At 35.4% G+C, this 22,174-nt stretch overlaps 1 pseudogene; it reads right to left on the bottom strand.

Annotated features, from left to right (window-relative positions):
* Positions 1–15,800: 15,800 nt before the first annotated feature.
* Positions 15,801–22,174, bottom strand: part of LOC101444093 (vomeronasal type-2 receptor 116-like) — a 75,661-nt pseudogene continuing 69,287 nt past the window's right edge.

The following is a 22,174-nucleotide window of genomic DNA, read 5'->3' as shown; positions in this document are numbered from 1 at the left end:
GGTATATTTTGTGGTATCAGAAAGTAAATCGGTGCTAAAATTAACCTTTCAATGATGGGGTTGTTGTACAGAGAAATAAGGTAAACTGGAAAAAAAATTAATGGCTAAATAGAGCAAATTGCAAAACAGCAACAGAAGTGGTATTGTATCACACACCAAAGTTTGAAATATATGTCATGAGTCAATCCTGATATAACTAATTTATACATAACAAGAGGCGAATCTCTTAAGCAGAGGATTTCAATAATTTGTATAGATATTTCTCTCTAAAGGACATGGAGAATAAATCCCCAATCTGAAGTGTGGGTTTCAACTAGTGGCTTCTTTGCAAAGGTGATATGTGGAAAGGCTTAGAAATAAGGAACTTTACACTGAGGGGACTTCAAAACACTGTCAATCAACCTAAACATCAACAATGATAAGTCGTACTGGTAAGTTGCACCCTGGAAAGGATGTGATAAAATGGAATTTTATCTCTGGCGTATTCCTCAAAAAACATCAGATCATCAGAAAATTGTAATCGAGGGATACTTTACAATACTACTGACCTTCACTCCTCAAAAGTATCCAGTTCATCAAAAATGAGGAGCACCTGAGAAGCTGTCTCAATCACAAAGAAATTAAGAATTTATGACAGATAAGTACAAGAAATTAGTTTAGATGGGTGATGTTAAGAACAGGGGAAAGAGGGTGAGAAGTTCTCAGAAGCTATCTCTAAAATCCTTGCAATTTTTCTGTAAATCTAACACTGTTCTAATATAGTAAATTTTTTAAGAAGTAAAAATATTAGTGAAATGAAAAATCCTAGAAACATTGAATTTCAAGATTTAATACAGATACAATTAAATGACTTGTACAAGAATAGCACATTGCTCTAAGTCTCACATTCTTCAATTGAAGCACAACAGTGACATTGATTTCATAAACTAATTGAAATAATTAAATAAAATAATGAATATATAATATCATGCATTGTGCCTAGTATCAAAAGCAACTATTTTAAACATTATGATTCAATCACACACAGATTCACTCCCCACACCTTCCCCAAATCCACTGGGAAACTTTTCATCACTCATTATCAACGTGTGGTCTTAACAAGAGTGATATAAAGAAAAGGGGGGAATGGAAAGGACAAATGAGTTTATATGGCTATGAGACTCCAAAAAGAGCTGGGAGGTTTTCACAGGGGTTACCGTTATGCACACCTGAGCAGAGTCCCAGAGACAGATAAAGTAGATACAACCCCAGGTATTGGTTCTCCTGAGGGCTACAGAGACCCACAGGTTCTATGGTGATGGCAGATGGAGTTCAGTTCCATTTCAGTTGGCCCTACTTTGGAGTTTGTGTTTCTGTGCGATGGAGCTGGACTTAGATGTGATCTTTGTCCACAAGTCTCTCCTTTTACTTTTCCTGGAACTGTAGTTTTTGCTGGGGTTTAATGTATATGCAGGGGACCTGAATCTCTGGACACTGACCACATGAGAGCCAGATCTTGAGTCTCAACAGACTTGGAACTCCTACACTCTGGTTTATTGGACTTACCCCACTAATCTGACATGGAGGTGAAGAAGGTCAAACACCACACCAGGGAGCCATGACTGCCTGCAACTGAAAGCAGGAGAATTGCATCCGGCATCCATCTGGAATCTAAGCCCCCTCTTGATATAGATGTGGCATGGACACAACCATTCTAAGGTCCACAGGATGGAGGAATAGAGTATGGATAGGAATGGACTTACTGATATTCTATTCATGAACTACTGTGATTAGTACATGAAGAAATTACTCCAAATCCTCACGCAAGATGCAAAACAATGATTAGCTCCCTTGTTAAGCCTTCACTAGCCTCCACAGGATAAGACCATACTTTTTGACCCACTACAACAGAATTTCAGAGCCATGTCTAATTATTGGATATATTCATTTCTATGTCAAGTACCCCATTTGGATGCAATCTCTTAAACATGAAGAACAAAGTCTTATCCATTTCATTATTACAAAAAATATGTAGAGCACTTTATGAAGTAATTGATTACTAAGCATTTGTTGAATGACCAAAGGAAAAAAAATGGATGAAGGGGAAGCAGCTGTGGCTCGATCAGTTGGGCTCCCACCTACAATATGGGAGGTCCTGGGTTTACATCCCAAGGCCTCTTTGTGAAGGCAGGTTTACCTGCACACCACATAGCAGAGAGCCACCTGGCCAGCAGAGCACTTGCTCAGCAAGGTGATGCTAGAAGAACAGAAAAGGGAGACAAGCAAAAATACAGAGGATTGTGCAGTGAATGGACAGAGAGCAGACATCAAGCAAGCTGAATGGTGGGAGAAAAAAAATTAAATAAATATTGACACAGAAGAACGCATAGCAAATGGACACAGAGAGAAGATAGCACGCAAAAGCCACAAGGGGGAGGGTATTAAAAAAAGAAAGAATGTAATGAAACAGATATTTCAACAATTGTAGAGAAAGTAGAATGAGTGAATCAAGGTAAAAATGCTGTTGAGAGAGGGACGACCCAAGATTAAGAGCTAAGACTAGACAAGGCAACTTGGTAAAAAGAGATATTTAGTGTATCCACTATCTATTTCCACTATGACATTTTAATTGGGTCTGTATGTTAAGTTTTCCTTATGGGCATTTTCTGTTGATACCCTTAAAGTTTCTAGAAAAAAGTGGGATCATGGACCCAAAATACATTCCCCCAGTACCTGTGAAATTCTGTAACTCACCCTGAAATTATCAAGGTATGGTCTGAGTTCACAAATGTAGATTCTTTCATGAATTATGAATGAAGTTGGAAGTTCTGCTCCCAGGAAGAAAAGAGATATGGAATCACTCACGAGGTCTCTAGAAAACAAATTGTGTTTTTGCTTCATCAGATATTAGAAAAATATATTTGACATAGAGAAGAGGAATCTTTTAGAATTTACGAGCAATTACGGATTCCATTCCCAAGAGCCACATTAGCGAAATATTCTTTTGTCTCAATATTCCCTGTGATATTTAGTTATCTGGAGGGAGGAAAGAAAATTGCAATGAAAACTTTTGAAATTTTGATCTATTTGACAGCTTTGGAGTTCCATTTCCTCTCTTATCCCAGGAGACACCTACTTCCCAGGAGGAGATCATACTTCTTTAGGTCAGTCTCTAATTTTGCCAGGTTTCCCAAAATGATTACTCTATTTCTGTTTCTGGAGAAAGATTCTGGATAGACTAAAATTTCTTATGTCTCCAAATTGTCTCCTCTAGAGGTGGGGCTCATACATGGAACCACCATCTCTCAAAAGGATTTCCTCTTGTCCCACTACTTCCTTCTATCCCATAATTAGCAATATCTGTTCAACTCACACAACGAATTGTTTTCTCAGTCATTCACTGAATATTCATTCACCAGTAAGATATGGTAAAGCCTCAACTACTATCTGGTAATGAAGAGAAGAATAAGGTACTGTGTTTCCCTGCAAACAGTTCAGAGTCTAAACAAGCCAAGAGAGAAGTGTAAAAATATCACGCCCTAAGGGGTTACAGTGGTCCTGGTGAATTCTACTTCTTTATGAATGAAGGTTGGATTTTCTGTTTCTTCCCTTATGCTCCTGGGATTTTGAAAGGGATTACATTAAACTTAAAGATCACTATAAATAGTATTGGCATGTTTTTTAAAAAGTTTTATTCATACCCCATATACTCCTTCCATAGTGTACAATCTGTGACTGTTTAATCACAGAGTTTTGCATTCATCACCACAATAAATTTTAGAATATTTTTATAACACAAAAAGAAAAATACCCTACCCCTTATAATCCCTTAATATTGTTATGGTACCTTTGTTACAATTAATGAAAATATTAAAATACTACTATTACCTATGGTTGGATTTTTTTTGTATTTGTATTTTTAAAGAAGCTTTAGTTTTCATAAAAGTTACATTAAATAAAACAACCAGGGAATTCTCAACTGTCCATCTACTCCCCCTCCCACACTTCTCCATATTAACATTATCTTTCATTAATGTGGTACATTTGTTACAATTGATGAACACATATAGCAGCATTTTTACTAACTTTGGACTATAGTTCATATTATAGTTTTTACTCTGCTCCACACAATTTTGTGGGTTATGACAAAATATGTAATGGCCTGTATCTATCACTGCAATGTCATGCAGGACAATCCAGTGTTCAAAAATGTCCCAAAGCTACACCTTTTATTCTGTCCCATTCCCATCAGAATTTCTGGTGGCCCCAGCCATTACAGCAATGATAAAATTTCACCCTTTGCTAGAATAGTAGTAAGTCTATAACAGAATAATACCAAGTCTACTTTAGACCATTGTACATTACCCAAACTTGAGGATATTGGGATAGTGATACCCACTCTTCTTATTGAGCAGGTGCTTAGGTCCCATCTATCCTTATCAGTGGCAGCCAGAATCTGTGTTTCTTTTTGTTGTGTCATCTTGCTGTATCAGCTCTCCATGTGCGTGGCACCATTCTTGGGCAGGCTGCATTTTCTTTTGCACTGGGTGACTCTTCTTACAGGGTGCACTCCTTGCATGTGGGGCTCCCCTATGCAGGGGACAGCCCTGTGTGGCACGGCTCTCCTTGCACACATCAGCACTGCATATGGACCAGCTCCACACGGGTCAAGGAGGCCCTGGGTTTGAACTGCAAACCTCCCATGTGGTAGGCAGATGACCTATCCATTGGGCCAAGTTCAATTCCCATTTTTAGTTTTTTTTATTTTCTTTATCCAAGAAATTATTTCAGACACTTTTGTTTTTGTACTGTAAACCCTTTGCTAGCCAGTGAAATACACCAATTCAGAACTCAATATGCATTCCTCCAATGGATGGATGAATTTCACTTAAAAACCATAAAACGTATAACTTTTTGGGAAAAACTTTAAATCATTCATTCCATTACTAAAGAACATAATTGCTTTTGACATATTTGCCATTAATGGTTTCCATTTGCAAGATATTTTATGCAATGGAGTACAGGAATGAGTTGCATGTTCTGTATTATGTTAATGGAAAATAAATAAGACTCTTTCCATTCCTGTAAAAAATGACTGCCTTTTTTTTTTCTAAATTTCTTAAACATTGAAGGTATTGTTAGTGGGTAATTTGTATACTGATGCTATGAGTAAATTTCTAGCATTGGTTTTTATAAGAAATTTCAAATTTCATGACAAAAGGATGACTTAAAAAAGAATTTGGAATTGTGCCCAATTTTTTCCTAGGAGTGGTGTATCCTGAGACATGGCACAATTTATTCCTAAAAAAAAAAAACTTAACTGTCCATTCAATAATTACTGCTTACCCACAATGGAGTCTCAGAAATAGTCAGTTTTTCATACACTTACTTGAAATCACCTGTAAAAGCAGTGTGATCATGAAGGCTGTCTTCAAATATCTGAAGAAATCCTAGAAATAAGAAGCTGCTGATTCTTCTGATGATATCAGTGAGCTATTACTGCATAACAGGCCATCCAAATATAAATGGTTTAAGACAGTACTCTTATTGCATCATCCATGTATGGGTTGGATTTGTGTTGATCTCTGTAGAGTTCCTCATGAGTTGTATCCATCTCTGTCAGCAGGTAAGGCCCTGCTGATTCTGTCTGGATAATTTTCATTCTTGTGGCTTTTCTGGATAGAGGTAGATTAGAGGGACCTTTACTGAGACAACTGGTATTTGCTGCACTTGTATCATCACCTGCCTGGAATTGTTCAAAGGCAATGTCAGGGTTCCAGAAAGAGCAGTGGAAACATTCAAGGTGTGTTGAAGCTTGCTGACACTCACCGTACATCCTTTTGGTTAAAATAAATATTTATTTATCTGAGTCAAGCTCAGATAAAAAAGTAGGAGAGCTATAGTCTTATCGAAAAAAATTGATTCTGGGAATTTTTGAAAATTGGGCCTATCTGCACACTTTCTACTACATATATAAACCACAATTGAGTAAAGTTCGATTAGAGCCTTTAAGACCCAAGGTTTCCACTTCTACCTTAACAGCAGAGTTGATTTCTTGATAAAGAAGGTGAGATGCAAATATATATTTAATAAGCAGACATAAAATCTTCGTTCAGAATGTCATGATTCCCTCAAATTGAAATATTACTTCTACTCTCTTTAATACGTATTCATTATTCTCAAGCTGAAAAAAGTAAGCCAGAAGAATTGGGCAAAAAAATACACCACCCCATTGCCAACAGCTTGCACTGGTGTGTAAATATATTTTCAAGTGCCTTTTTTTCTTATTCTTTTAAGTATATGCAGAGTAGCGGGATTGCAAGGACATCCAAACTCTGTCTTCCACAGCAGCTGCCCCATCTTACATTCCCACCAGCAATGAATGCATATCCTCATTTCATTACATTCTCTCCAACACTTGTTACTTTCTGTGTTTTTGCCCCAAATCAGTCACTTCAATAGATGTGAATATTTTCTCTTTTTGGTTTTGATTTGCATTTGTGATCAACTAATGATGTTGAGCATCTTTTCAGGTGCTTTCTGGCCCTTTGTGTATATTCTTTGGAGAGTTGTGTGGCCCCATTTTTAATTGATCTTTTGGTTGGTAAGTTGAGGGATATCCTTATATATTCTGGCTATTAAGCCCTTATTGGATATGTGGTTTCTAAATATTTTCATCCAATATGTAAGTTGTCATTTGATTTACATGATAAAAATACTTTGAGGCACAAATGCTGTTTTCTTTTTACATTTTGATGTGGTCCTGATACATATTTTTTCTTTTGTTCCTTATGCTTTGGGTGGAAAGTCTAAGAAATCATTGCCTAACATAAGGTCCTGAAGATACTTCCCCATTTCTTCTTCTAGAATTTTGATAATTATACCTCTTATATTTAGGTCTTTGATGCATTTGTGACTTCTTTTTGTTGAAAGTGTGATGTAAGGGGTTTTTTAAATGGTGATAAAATTCTTGGCTAGCAGTTGTTTTCTTTAAGCACATTAATTATTTCAGCTTGCCCCCTTCTTGCCTCCAAGGTTTCTGATGAGAAATTGGCATTCCGTCTAATTGGGACTTCCTTGTACATAAGGAGTTGCTTTTTTCTTGCAGCTTTCAGTACTCTCTCCTTGTCCTAAGCATTTGATTTTATGATCACTCTATGAAGGGATGTATTCTTATTCACATTTATCCTATTTGATATTCTCTGGGCTTTTGCTAATTTTAGGAAGTTCTCTGTCCATATTTCTTTGAATATCCCCTCTTTTCCTTCTGGGATTCCCACATTTTGAATATAAGTATGCTTGACAGTGCCCCTGAGATGTCAGTTTATTTTAGTTTTTAATAATTCTCATGTCTTTGTACTTCTCAGATTATCTCATTTTAAATATCTTTAAGTTCTGTGATGCTTTCTTCTGCCAGCTCAAGTTTCCTTCTGGCATTTAAATATATAATTTAAATGTCAAGAGTTTATGTTCTTGGAATATCACTAATGCATATAATTTGTATCTCTTTGCATTTCTCATCAGCTATTTATATAAAAAGATCTTCCTTGTATTTTTCCTCTCCATCCCTTATGAGGAGGGCAGAGTAGGTTTTTCTTAAATAAGACTTAATTTCATGATTTTTAACCAAAAAAAGCTAAATTTTTATAATATTTAAGCTATATATCCTCCTAGTAATATAACAGGCTGAAAATAGTTCTATTATCATACAATGGAAACATGAAAGTGTTTATGTAAGCAATTCAATCAAACCTATGAAAATTATTTTACATGAAGGTGCACTTGTGACCCTACTTCCTTTCCTGGCCTTGTATTTTTTTTAAAGCCTTGCTCTGGGCTTTTCACACTTTTGCAGCCACTATTAAATGTTTTTGACCATACCTTTCTTCAAAATATACTTGTTTCTTTATGTAATTTATTTAGAAAACTTAATTCTTGTTTAGTTTTACCATTTTTAGTTTTCTGGTTTCTCATTTAAATTCACATTAAGAATCTAGAAAAATTGGATGCAGTATTTTCTACTCACTCCTTGCATCTGTACGTAAAAGTCTGGCAAAATGTTTGGGATATGGTGCTGCTTGTAAATAATAACATTTCATATTGCCATATTTAACAAAATTTTAAAGAGTTACCAAGGATTTATTTCAAGAGATATTTTATATCTAACCCTGCATTATATGACTCCACATTCTATGAAAATGCAAATATAACAAATAAGATAAATTTTTCAAATGCATGTATTTTATTGTATTTTTTGAAAATACAGCACCTACAATCTGATTTATTGGACTTACCACACTCAGCTAAGATGGAGGTGAAGAAGGACAACCACCACACCATGGAGCCTAGAGTGATTACAACTGAAAATGGGAGGATTGCATCCAGCATCCAGGTGGAATCTGAGCCTCCTCTTGACATAAAGGTGCAATGGACACAACCAATCCAGTGTCCACATAGAAGAGGTGGCATTGGATTGGGAAAAGTGGACATAATGGACAAAGGGTATGGGGAAAGGCAGGAAGAGATGAGAGGTGGAGGCGTCTTCGGGACATGGAGCTGCCCTGGATGGTGCTTCAGAGGTAATCACCGGACATTGTAAATCCTCACAGGGCCTACATGATGGAATAGAGGAGAGTATGGGCCATGATGTGAACCAATGTATATGAGGTGCAGAGGTGCCCAAAGATGTACTTACCAAATCCAATGGATGTGTCATGATGATGGGAACGAGTGTTGTTGGGGGGGGGGAGAGGGGGGGGTGGGGGGGTGGGGTTGAATGGGACCTCACATATATATTTTTAATGTAATATTATTACAAAGTCAATAAAAAATAAAAAAATTAAAAAAAAAAAAAAAAAAAAATGTAAGAGGTTCCCACGTACCCCACATCTCATCACCCCCAATCCTCCCATATCAACAACCTCCTCCATCATTGTGGCACATCCATTTTATTTGGGGAATATATTAGATGATTTTTTAATAATTCATAAATAAATTGTGGTTTTTCAGAGCTTTCATGCAGAAAATACAGGACTTCCCTACAGCAACCCACCTCCAATCTCTCACATTGGTGTGAAACATTGATTACAACTGATGAAAACACCGTTTTGTAACGTCCTGTATTTTAAAAATAGTAATGAGGAGTCTATGTTCTAGACACCTAAAAAAATTACATGAATTACTTCGTTTAAAAACCCAATAGGGCGGCGAAATTGGCCCAGTGGTTCGGACATCCGTCTACCACATGGGAGGTCCGTGGTTGAAACCCCGGGCCTCCTTGACTTGTGTGGAGCTGGCCCATGTGCAGTGCTGATATGAACAAGGAGTGCCATGCCATGCAGGGTGTCCCCACGTAGGGGAACCCCAGGCGCATTTCTTGCCGCCCAGCGCGAAAGAAAGCGCAGCCTGCCCAGGAATGGTGTCGCACACGCGGAGAGCTGACACAACTAGATGATGCAACAAAATGAAACACAGATTCCTTTGCCATTGACAACAACAGAAATGGACAAAGAAGGCATAGCAAATAGACACAGAGAACAGACAACCGGGGTGGGGGTGGAGGGGAGATAAATAAATAAATCTTTAAAAAAAAAACACCCAATAAAAAATGCCTGTGAAATATTTCCTATGGTTATTATTATTAGCAGCCTATAATTTCCTTTTATTAAACATGCCATATATTAGTTATAATTCATGAAAGAGCATTCTTATACTTGCACTATTAATTGTACTCTTTTGTCTACAAAAAGACTCACTGTGTTCTAAGTTTTATCATAAAATCTTTTACTTTTACTTTTATTTTTTTCGAATAGTCTATGCAACCTAAAGTTTTGCCTTTTACTATATAATTCACTGTTGTTATATACTCAAAATCATTATTTGCTACCAAAATGACAGCCTTTTTAACAAACAGCTCCCATTCCTCTTGTCAATCTTTCAACGGCCTTCCTTGTTCTTAGCATAAAGATCAAAGCCTTAAATGAACTACACCATCAGTACAATCTGACCAGGGGCTATTTCAACTCACCTCTTCTCCCTCCTCATTAATTTCCAGAGATTCTATTTTCATCCTGTACATGACGATCTCATGGCCTATGCTTAGGATATCCCAATGTTTATAAATATCTTTCCTACTTGTCTTCCCCTTTTCCCTGCCTACTCCTAAGTGCCAGTTTCTGCCCTACTCCAGCTCATTCTCCAGGTACCTTCTCTTGTTTGTCTTTTTCCTTTATTTGCTGTAACTAGGTGTATACATTCCCCTCCATTCTATCATTGCACCCTCAATTTCCCTTCACAGTCCAATGCCATACAATCATCTTTTCAACTAGATACATGAGGACAGCTTGAGGATCTATTGTGTTCACTTATGTATATACACAAGACACAATACTTTAAAGATACTAATATCATATATGTTGAGTAAAAGAAGGAATGTATGCACTCGAAATGCATACATAACAAAATTATTACACATTACAAATTTATTCAACTAATATATTAATGTCTATTATTCACCAGGCCATGTGCGCAGAAAACATTTCCTCTGAAGATTTGGGGATTTATACTCATAATTTCACTTTTGAGAGCGATAACTTATGGTTCAATAATACTGTATTGGGAATATAATTATGTTCACTTAAATTAGACTCAAAAGAAATCTGATTGCAACTTCCGTTTTAGTAATTTTTACTAAGCAAATGTATTCATTTAAAAATGTTTCAGGTGAGAGAGGTGTACAAAAGTGGATTAAGATGATACCTAAAATGAATAAATCTGAGATCTTTACACTGGCCACCTCCACCACCCACACTCATGTGGAAAGACAACTTACTCACCCAGTCCACGCTGGGTTGATGAGCTACTGATTTCTGCCTGCAGTTGATCACCCTACCTGTAGTGATGGGATCTTGCTCTGGTTCTTGGTGCAGAAACTAATTCATGTTTATTTATTAGCTTAGTCTATATCTCGACTGTGAGAACCTCCAGTGCTAGGAGTGTTGGAGTGCTGATCCATGCACTATCTATACTAGGAATGATTTTTCATTTCTGGGATTATTCGTTTCTATCTGAGTCCAAATCCTGCAGTTATAGAAACAGAGATGAATATCTTTGAGAAGTGGTTCACAAGTTCCCCAAAGGTGTCAGACAGGAAGCTTTGCTCTAAAATTACGGTGACCTTGAACATATTTGCTTATGATTTGTGACTTTATAAAAAGCTCTATTTTTTTTTTAAGTTCTGTATTTTTCCCCCATAGAAAACATTTTGCACATTGTGGAACACGTTGTACAACAGTGCTCAAAAGAATATAGTTTATCATTTTGTTATAGGCAAAATAGTACATGAAGAAAGTGATAAGACCTTTTGAACCACCTCTTCTTATTGACGATGATGATGGAGGAAAAATGAAGGGATTAATAAATAAATTTCACTTAAGGGTAGATATTGCTTACTGTTCCCACAACTAATTTGCTGTGATTTGGGGACCAGCTACCTCATCTGTAAGACAAAGGGTACAGATTACAGCATCCTTATGATCAGATTCAGACCAGTGTTCCTGATACTTGCTGGAAGTAAATTAAATACACAAATATGGGAGGAAATACACTAAAATATTCCCTGGACTCCATACTTCCTGAGAATCTTAGAAGTTTACCAGGTGATTTCAGATATCATTCTACTCTTTCATTTTTAATTCTCTTTATTCTCTTCCCAGAAACTCACATATGGAGATGGATAAAACAGCCAATTCATTTGAAAAAAGAAGTAATAGATCAGTCTAAAAATTATAAGCTGTTCATTGTCATCTCCTGGTTCTTTTCTTCAATTTGAAAAGGAAAAGATTTCACTTTTAGCCATTCTAGTGGGTTAGAATATATTGTGGTCATCAAGGCTTTTAATATATTAAGCTAATTTATAAGTACTGTTGATCATTTTATATGATAAACTGCAAATTTTTTCAAGTTTTGTCCATTTCTGATGTGGGCTGTTTGTAGGTATTTAGCATATATTAATGCATCAGGGAGTTTTCCAGGTATATGTATTAAGAATATTTTCTCCTAGACTGTGGACACTTTATTTTATACAGTGCTCTTTGTTTTGTTTTTAGCTCTTATTGCCATAAGGATTTGTTCTTAATATAACAGACAAGTTATTTCATTTGTGGGTGTGATATAATATGATACATGCAGAATGCTCTTCAACAACATTTCAGTATAATTAACATATTGGTATTAACACCATGGTTGGAATTTTAAAATGAAATAATGTATATGCTTTTAAAAATCGTTGACTAGCTCCCAATATCTACATGAATCTTATTCCAATTCTAAAACCCCAGATTTTGAGGGAAATGTTCTTTCTCATTGTGCAAAAAATATGTGGTTGGGTGCTATCAAACTGACCTACCCACCTAGCATCAGCTCTTTTATCTTAAACTATTAGAATATTCCTTTCCACCTAGTGCAGTCCATGGGTCAGAAATGAGCATGTGACCCAATTTTAGCAATGGGAGTAAGTACATTTCAAGATTGATGGAGAAGATATAATTTATATGTGCATTCAACTTCATTCTTCTGCTAAAGCAAATTTAAATTCTGTTTTCTATTGTTTGAAACCAAAAGAGATCCAAGTTATGCAGTGACTTTATATAATTATGATAGAATGTATAAGAGCATCACAGGGTCTATCTTTATAAAGACAGTCAACAGTAAGACTGATTTTATTTTAGATATTCTGTATCTTCATCCTCTATTTGCTCACCCATTCGGTGTTATCATCTCAGTCTACCTTCATTCATTTTCTCTATTTATCAATTGTACTAATCTCCTTCTATTCCTCTATGTAGTCCTTTGTCCATTCCTCTCTCTTTCCATCTTTCCCTACATTAATTCATCCATCAAATCATTCAAACTTTTTCCCTTTGACTCTCTCTCTCCATTCATCCATCCCTCTATCCAGGCATTTCTTCCATCCATTCACTTAACAAACACTTTTATTCTCATTTGTATGCTTAAGAATCCAATAAGGATAACATTAGAAAGAAAAATTATAGGCTAATGTAAATTTAAACACATGCAATAACACTTCATGCAAATTTACTTCAGTCTAATAGAAGAACATCACAGAATGGCCTATTAAAATTTTTCTCAATAACTCATATTGTCTTATTAATGAAATTTTTTAAGTTAACAGGTAAAGGGAAAAATATTCACTGTGAGAAAAGTCAAAAATATATTGTCCAAATCATTATAAACGTCTGAAAAATCTAGAATGAAAGAAAAATTTTTTTATCTTAAATGGTTATGATAAAACAATTTGCCACAATCACCGTAGGTGATCATGAAATCTTTGACAAATTTCCCACTTAAGACATGAGAAATAGATGGAGTTCCATGAGCAACTCTAAGACTACACATCATATTAAACAAATGAAGAAATAAGAGAGATAAAGAATTGGAAAGAAAAGGAAAGGAGAATTTGCCTAAAGAAATATGTGAACCAAGAAGTAAGAGAAATAATGCTTTTTTATACAATATGAATAACCTTTGAAAATGTAGCAGAGATAAAAAAGACCTTCATATTACGTACAACAAATAGGAGAATTTATTACCCTTATATGTATTTATATATATATGCAAAATACACATATATACCTAAATTATCAATGAATGCTGATGAGTAGAGGAGAGAATGGACAGAGATAGCCAATCCCTGAGAGAGAAAACTTGCCCGTTGCAAATATATGAGCTTTCCCGAAATTAATTAATAACTTAAATATATTTCCAACGCAAATCTAATAGTATTTTATTATAGCTTCTGACAAGCCATTTCCAAAGGTCAAATGAAAGAAAATAAACAAAAACAGTCTTAGGTACCAACACCATTCCTCCTTACTTAAGGAGTTGTTTTTTCCCATCATGATTTCCTGGAGGAGAAGGCTGGAATGGATGCAGATGGGCAAACAGAAAGTATACAGCACAGTACTTAATTAATTTTAGTGCTTGTCCTTCCTCTTCCAGTTGCATTTTTCCTCATAAAGCAGTATTTATGTAAATTTGAAAAATTAATCCATAAGACTTTTTCAAAGAACCTCACTTCAAAAGGCAGTCATCAATTTGTTTGGATCCACATAGCACTTTATATTAGATAAGCATGACAGGTGGTATTATATTGAAGTTTAGGAGATTAAGAGAATTTTCAAAGACCAAATAGGGTCTAGGCTTATAAAACAGGCCCATTACATTTATGTGAAATCTCAGAGACACAGATCTTGAAAAAGGCTATTTGAAAATGAACAATCTGAGTAAGATGAAAGGATCTTGAACATCATCATTACCACTGTATTTCCATTGGGCAGAAAGTTGAATCTCCAAAAATGAATTTGATTTTATTTACAAGAGTTCTTACCCTACATTCCCTCCTTCCTTCCTTCCTTCCTTCCTTCCTTCTTTCCTTCCTTCCTTCCTTCCTTCCTTTCTTCCTTCCTTCCTTCCTTCCTTCCTTCCTTCCTTCCTTCCTTCCTTCCCTCCCTCCCTCCTTCCTTCCTTCCTTCCTTCCCTCCTTCATTCCTTCCCTCCTTCCTTCCTTCCTCCCTCCCTCCCACCCTCCCTCTCTCCCTTCTTTTCTCACTTTCTTTCTGACTTTCTCTTTCCTCCTTTTCTCCATTCCTTTCCTCAAAGTTTACATACTTGGCTAATAAAAGAGAAAGAGAAATTCAACACAATGGGGTGGAAAATGATTCAAATCCTTTGATCTACTTGCTAAGGCTGAGAATAAAATTTGATTCTGAGTTACTTGATACTGGTAAGTAATTCAATTCTCAATAATTGGAAAAGAAGAGTATGTTATTTTCTCAGAAAAAGTCAGATATTCTTAGAAATCATCTCTAAAATATGTTCTCAATTAGGACCTCTAATTTAAGTAAGATTCTGAATTGCAAAGTGAATATAGTACATCATAAGTTTTACAACTAATAAAATGGAATAATATGCAATGATTATTTCTTGAAATCAGAGGAAAACATTAAACACATTGCATTTCAGAACCTAATGCTCAGCCCATAAATCTTTCTGCATTCTCTATATGATCAGACCTGAAATCTACAGAAGCTAGAAAGGAGAACACAAATCCCATTTCTTTTAGATCATCTTCCCTACAATCAGCATTTCTGCCAGCCACGCTTTTGAGTCGCTTAGACATATTGAGGTTATTCTCTCCAACAAATGCAGAAATGGTGCAGTAATTATGAAGGAAATGTACTATCAATTATAAAATACAAGTGGTAATCATACTGAGCATAGTAAAACATTGTGGTATTTGTTCAAGAGGGGAAAAGTCAAATAAATACATTAGGAAGTTCAGAAAAATGAGTTATTTATATGTAAGAATCTATTATTCTTAAAATCTGGTCATGGAAATCTGGGAGCTAATAAGGAATATTCCATAAATGGTATTGTATCACTAAGCCTACCATAAAGAGATGAAAGAAAGGAAATGTTGATAGTGTTTATAAGGGAAATTAGGAAAACAGAAGTGCAAAACAAAGTGGGACAATATGTGTAAATTTGGCAATTACACACAAAATGAATGCAACGTACCCAGCTTCATGAGTGTATTTGATATGAGGAAACAAAAATATAATTTAAAGTTAAAAATTTAGATGGCTGAAAGTTGTGTTCCTGAACACTTTGAGAGAATGTAGGAAATTCATCTGTTAATTGATGATAAATTACATTATATTTTTATCTAATACCTGAATACAAGCATGGAGTAGATTTTCATCAGTCCCCATATTTGTTTTAGGAACCAAATGAGATAAAACTTAAGAAAACTTATTGCCCCCAGAATGTGTTTTATTCCATAACCCATGGTGAGTGTTCCTATCTGGCCTTAAGAAAATAATATAGCACTTTGGAGCAAAGATGCAGCCTAGTAATCCAGCATTGGAAGCCAAGATGGAGAAGATCTCCACAGCTGCCATGACCTTCCCCTTGGTGCTGTGGTAGACAGGGAGGAAAGTGACCCAAACACTGCAGAACACCAACATGCTGAAGGTCAAGAACTTGGCTTCATTAAAGGTGTCAGGCAGGTTCCTGGCCATGAAAGCTACAATGAAGCTCCCAAGTGCCAAGCAGCCCAGGTATCCCAGGACACAGTAAAAGGAGTGGCTGAGCCCTTATTGCACTCAATGATGATATAACCAGGCTCAGAGTGTGCATCTTTATCAATGAATGGGGAAGAGGTTCCCAGCCAGATGCCACAGAGTGTCATCTGAATCAGGGAGCAAATGGGAATAACAAAGTTAGGTGCCCCTGAAATCAGCCACTGTCTCATCCTTCTCCCTGGAGCAGTCACCTTGAATGCTAGTACCACTGTGATTGTTTTGGCCAACACAGTGGACACAGCCACAGTAAACACAATTCCAAATGTGATTTGTTGGAGGATGCAGATGGCTGTGTTTGGGCGACCAATGAAGAGTAAGGAGCAGAGGAAGCAGAGCTTGAGGGAGATGAGCAGGATGTAGCTGAGGATCCTGTTATTGGCCTGGACTATGGGAGTGTCTGTGCTTCACAAAGAACCCAAGAATAACAGCAGAGAGGAATGAGAAGAAAAGAGATGTGCAGACCAGAGCCATCCCCAAAGGGTCTCCATAAGCCAGGAAGGTCACATCTTTTTGGAGGCAGTGATTTCTCTCACTGTTTGCATACTGATGATCTAGACACTTCACACACTCATCCATATCTGTTGAGAAAATCAATGTGTCATCAGCACATGATCAGTAATTTTAAATTATTTATATGTCCCTAAAAGAAACACATTGGATACTTTTATCCATTTTTGTCAACTTGCGTTGACTTCAAGAAAGTGTGTGTTATAATCTGTTTATTTTTCTTCCCTCAAGCTTTCTCTTAGAGCTCTGACCTTCTTTTGACATTCAGACCTTCAATTGGATAGGAGTTGCTCTTTTCATTCACTGTTGACTTTTCATTCAGTTCTTCTTAAAACTGTATTCACTGGTGGATAACATATACTCATAAAGGGCACATATTATAATTGCATGATTAATGAATTATGAGGAAGGAAACACATGGGTAACAACATAAAGGCCAAATACTGGAACTAAGCAGCCCATTTGAAGCCCCTTTCCTAACTTCTTCAAATAATTACATCTCCCACATCTTCAAAGATGCGACCTTGCTGATTTCTAACATAGATTACTTCTGCTTGGGTCATTTTACTCAATACTATTTTTATGATATTCTTCTATGTTACAGTATGCAGATACGTTTTCTTTTTACTAACACTTCTAGTCTGATAAACCTTCATTTTCTCTTCAACTCTGCACCCATCTGCTAGTAGCGTCTATTCAACTTCCTGACTCTGGAGATTTGGTACTTCTAGACCTCTCTTATAAGATATTGTACAATATTTTTTTCTTTTTTTAACTTTCTTATTTCGGGAGTGTAATGTTTACAAGCTTCTTTTACATAGCCTCGTATCTCAGAAATTCATTTTTTACTTGTTGCCAAATAATGTACTGTGGTTTGTATGTCCCATATTTTATCAATTTAGCTATTGATGGACACTTGCATTATTTCCACATGTTTGTATTGTGAATAATGCTGCTATAAACATTGTGCACAATTATTCTGAGAACCTCTTTTCACATTTAATATAAACCTAGAAGTGGATTGCCAGGTCATGTGGTGATTCTATATTTAAATTTTTAAGGAAGTCCTATAATGCTTTCCACAGTGGCTGAACTCAATTGCATTCCCACAAACAGGGCATTAGAATTCCAATTTCTATGATTCCTCCCCAACAATAGTTATTTTATATTTTTAAAGTATAGTTATCTTTTTGGGATGTGAAGTAGTAAAAACTATTCACTTATACTGCTGGATAGATTTCAATTATATTAATACATCACATTTTATTTACACAATTTACTCGTGATAGATGTTTATGCATTTTGATTATTATCAATAATGCTACTCTGAGCATCTTTAGACATCTAGTACAAATATGATGCTCCGTTACTAGGTCATATGCTATATAAATATTCATCTTTGTAAATAATGCCATCCACTTTTCCAACTAGTTACAGCAGTTTAAATTCTAGCAATCGACATTCATTCCAGTTGGACCATGTTCCCTTAGACCCTTGACATGAAAGTTGTTTAATTTTTGCTATTATGGGGGATGTTTTGAGATTTTCAATATGAATTTTGCTTGGAATTTCTTGGTGAGTAATTAATCTGAACATAAGCTCATATGTGCATTGCAAATTTCAAGATGTTTTTGAGGAAAGAGCTTGTGCTCAAGCCATGCACTTTTTATTGCTGTATTTTCTGTCTCTCTTGTGCTTTAGTAAAAGCACTCTATACATGCTAGGAATGACTTCTCACTGGCTAGAACTATTTTACACATTTCATCCAACGTTGGTTGTTCCCTTCTATTTCTAATTTGGTAAACAATGGTTTTGTTTGTTTTTAAATAATGAATAGATGCTCAATTTTATTCAATGTTTTCCTGATCTTTTTTGAAATGATGGTTTCTCCTTTTCGAGGTGCTCATGAACTGATGTTTTTTGAATAAAACAATCCTCATCACAACAAGTGTTTATGTTATACAGCTGGATTTGGATTGCAGCTTTTCTTTTCAGCAAATGTGAGTTTCGGCTCAAGAGAAAAAGTGACCCATTAATTTTATTTCTTACAACAATGTTATCAGACTTTGGTACCAAAGTTAAGCTTTTCTCATAAAATTAAATGTGCAGTTTTTCCAGATTTTCCTAATATCTGGAAAAGTTTGAGTAGCTAAGGATTCTTTCTCCCTTGAAAGTTTGGTTGCATTTTTCAGTGAAGTGATTGGTCTCCCATTTTTTTTTAGTAGATGTATCATTTTAAACTATGGTTTAATATCCTAAGTAGATATGAATATTTTAAGATTTTCCATTTTTCATGGGACAGTTATGGTAACTTCTATTTTTATGGGAATTTGAGAATTTCATTTTAATTTTCAAATATTTTGGCATGAAGTTATTTTACCATCCTTTTATGATTTAATATTTCTGTACATATTTCCCACTTTTAAGTATTTTCATTATTTATTATGCAATTTTTCTTAATTCATTATTCTATCAATTTATCATTATCTAAGTTTGTCTTTCATTAGATTTAGCTTTGAGTTTTATCCTTTCATATTTGTCTTTTACTACATTTTCTTTTTATACTTATTATTTTCAATCTTCCCCTTTCTTTATGTTTACTCTAATGTTATTATTTTAGTTTGTGATATGTAAACATCAGATTTTTTAAAATTCCAATATGCATACTAATAATACACACATAGGAATATAAAATTTAATGTTAAATATTATTCTCTGAGGATACCTTTAGCCCTATCATATAAGACATGAAATATGGCAATTTCAATTTTAAACATTTCATAAATCCTTTCATACTATTTACTTTAAACCATGGGTTATTTAATAGTGTATTTCTTAATCTCCAAATGTGTGGGAATTGACTTTGTGGATATACTATTCTTTTACATGTGCACATGGAATATTTACTCAAACTTGCCTTATAACCAATGTGTACATGAATTATTTTCCCAAGTTGACTAAATGCCAGGTTATATCATCAGAACAACATGTCTCAAAAAACTGAAACAATAGTAACCATTTCAGGGAACTAAACTGCATGTTAATCACCAAAAGAAACTTAGAAATTTACCACCATAGAAGTGATTCTATAATTTAATATCATGAATATGAATAATTTCAAGATGTTAATTATATTACGAAAAGAATATTAAAGACTATTCTACATCATATCTCAAACCCCATCCTCAATATTCTGTGTGATCTTGTCACATTAAACTCTTTTCGGGTACTCTGAATCTCTATTATATGCAGTGGTGGTTTCCTTTTCTACATTTATAATAATTTGGCCAAGATTTTATTCCTTCCTTCACTCATTTTATATAATACTAAGTTCCTACCTCTCTGAAGAACCCATGACACCCGTCCTCCCAATGAAGGTACGGGTCAATATGTTCCTGTTCAAACATTTACTGTGTGATTCTTAAATCTGTTTTCTCCCCAATTACCAGGGAACTTGAGGAGAGTGGAAACTGAAACTCCTCATTAAGGGTATGTTAGATCATCCTCATTTTGTACACAATAGAAATAAATATTTCTAAAATCATTCCCAAATATTCTGAGCATCTGCTCTGTGTCATAAACAGTTTTAGGCACAGAAACTGAGGAAGGTCTAAACACATTACTTAAATATAATCTAAACAAGCTTTCACTCAATACGGAAATCAGGTACTTGTAACATTATGTATTAAATTCCAAGAGAGGAAGGAAACGTGTATTAATTTGGTGGCATCAACAAAAGTGATTCCTAGAGACTATTTGGCCTTAACGTGTCTGAACAATGACTCAAATAAGCTAGTTCTGGGCAGAGAATTGCTGTCATTTCAAAGGGAAATATTTTTTATTGTAAAAATGAAATACTATGCAAAGGAAGGAAGAATTTTGTTTCTGTAGTTGTCCTCCAGATTCTTTCTAATACCTTGTATGAATTGGGGATATAAAGGAGATTTGGGGACTTTTTTGTGGGCATAAACTTACCTGTCTCATTGGAAATCTCATTTTCTGGGCAGGGGGTGCAAAGAAAACAACAGGCAGCCTTTCCCTCCTGAAAGGTTTTCCTGAATCCGGGAAAACACTTTTCACTGCATACAGATTTGGGACTCTGGGAAGAAATCAGATACATGCTCTTAACAATAAACCTTTAATTCACCAGTATTTAGAATGTTGGGGTATTGGAGCACCAACAAATTTAAATTTCAAATACCTAAGTCAAATTAATTGATAAGATATCAGGTTTATTACATGATATGAAATAAAATAATTTAGATATGTATCTTTAAATAAATGTTTTCTTTTTCCATCCTTTGGATAGTAGGTGAGAAAAGTTATCAAGTGAAAAGGTAAGTGGTTAAACTAATAATTTGGCCATTTACTTAGCAGGAAGGAGGGTAGACAGCCTCTGTGTTGGTTAGGTTAATGTGTTAACATGATCAGTGTTTGGTCAAGTAAACTCAGGGTTAATTGTTATAAAGGATATTTATGGATGTTAGTCATCATGTAATAAACTACATAAATGGCTGATTACATGTACAATCAAGCAGGGAGATTTCTGTCAACAATAGATGAAGCTTTTATACAATCAGTTCACTACTTTAAAACAGGAATTGATTTCAGGATTTGGAGAGAATTTCCCAGCTCCTGTTTGGACAGGCAACGTCTCCTGGGAACTGATCAAGGGCCTTCATGGCACCTTCATTGGAGCCCCTGTTTTCAGCTTGCCTGCAGAATCTGGACTTGGCCATCCCCATGTTCACATGAGGGAATTTTATTGAATCTCATGCTATTCACAGATACCTCCTGTTGATTCTGTTTCCTAGAGAAACTTGCCTATTACAATCTCCATGACAAGATTTTTGATATTTTGGTGTAATACTACGCATGGTAATTGGGTCCTACCCACCTCTGAAAATCCTGTGGCCCATTCTATCACCTCCTCAGATATAGACAATTGTTGATCCCGTGGCACAGCTGAGTCAAATTGTCCTACTTTAACTTTAAGTCCAAAACCTTCTGGAAAATTCCAAAAGTTGAGAATGTCATAACTGGCTTCCAATTTCCTTTCATCATGAAAATACACTGGGTCACCAGCAGGATTGTTAAATTGGACGTTCTTCAGAAATGGGTGCAGCTAAAAGAGACACACCTGTGAGGAAGTGGGTCCTCTGATCAAGGACAGATCACCAAGGTCAGAACATCCCTGATACTCTGTAATCCCTGCTTCCTAAGGCAATTTTATTATTAACATTCAATTAAATAAAAAAAAAGAAACCTTAAGGAGGACTAAAATGTCATAGCATAAAATATTAAGTTTCAGGGGAAAACTCCAAATACAACGAGATGAAAACAATCTGTGAGTGTGGGATACAGACCAAACCTTATTGGAAGAATCATATCTAAACACTCTCAATTGCTAACTGAATTCTCCCCAAGCAAGGCCATCAATATCTGAGGAGCTTGCAGAATTAAATGATATAATTTATATACAGTATCTAACAAAGTGCCTAAAACTAATTAAAAAACTAGTTTGT

The sequence above is a fragment of the Dasypus novemcinctus genome, chromosome 30 (genome assembly GCF_030445035.2).
Source record: "Dasypus novemcinctus isolate mDasNov1 chromosome 30, mDasNov1.1.hap2, whole genome shotgun sequence".
In the NCBI taxonomy this organism is placed as follows: domain Eukaryota; kingdom Metazoa; phylum Chordata; class Mammalia; order Cingulata; family Dasypodidae; genus Dasypus; species Dasypus novemcinctus.
This window is presented reverse-complemented; position numbering and strand designations above follow the sequence as displayed.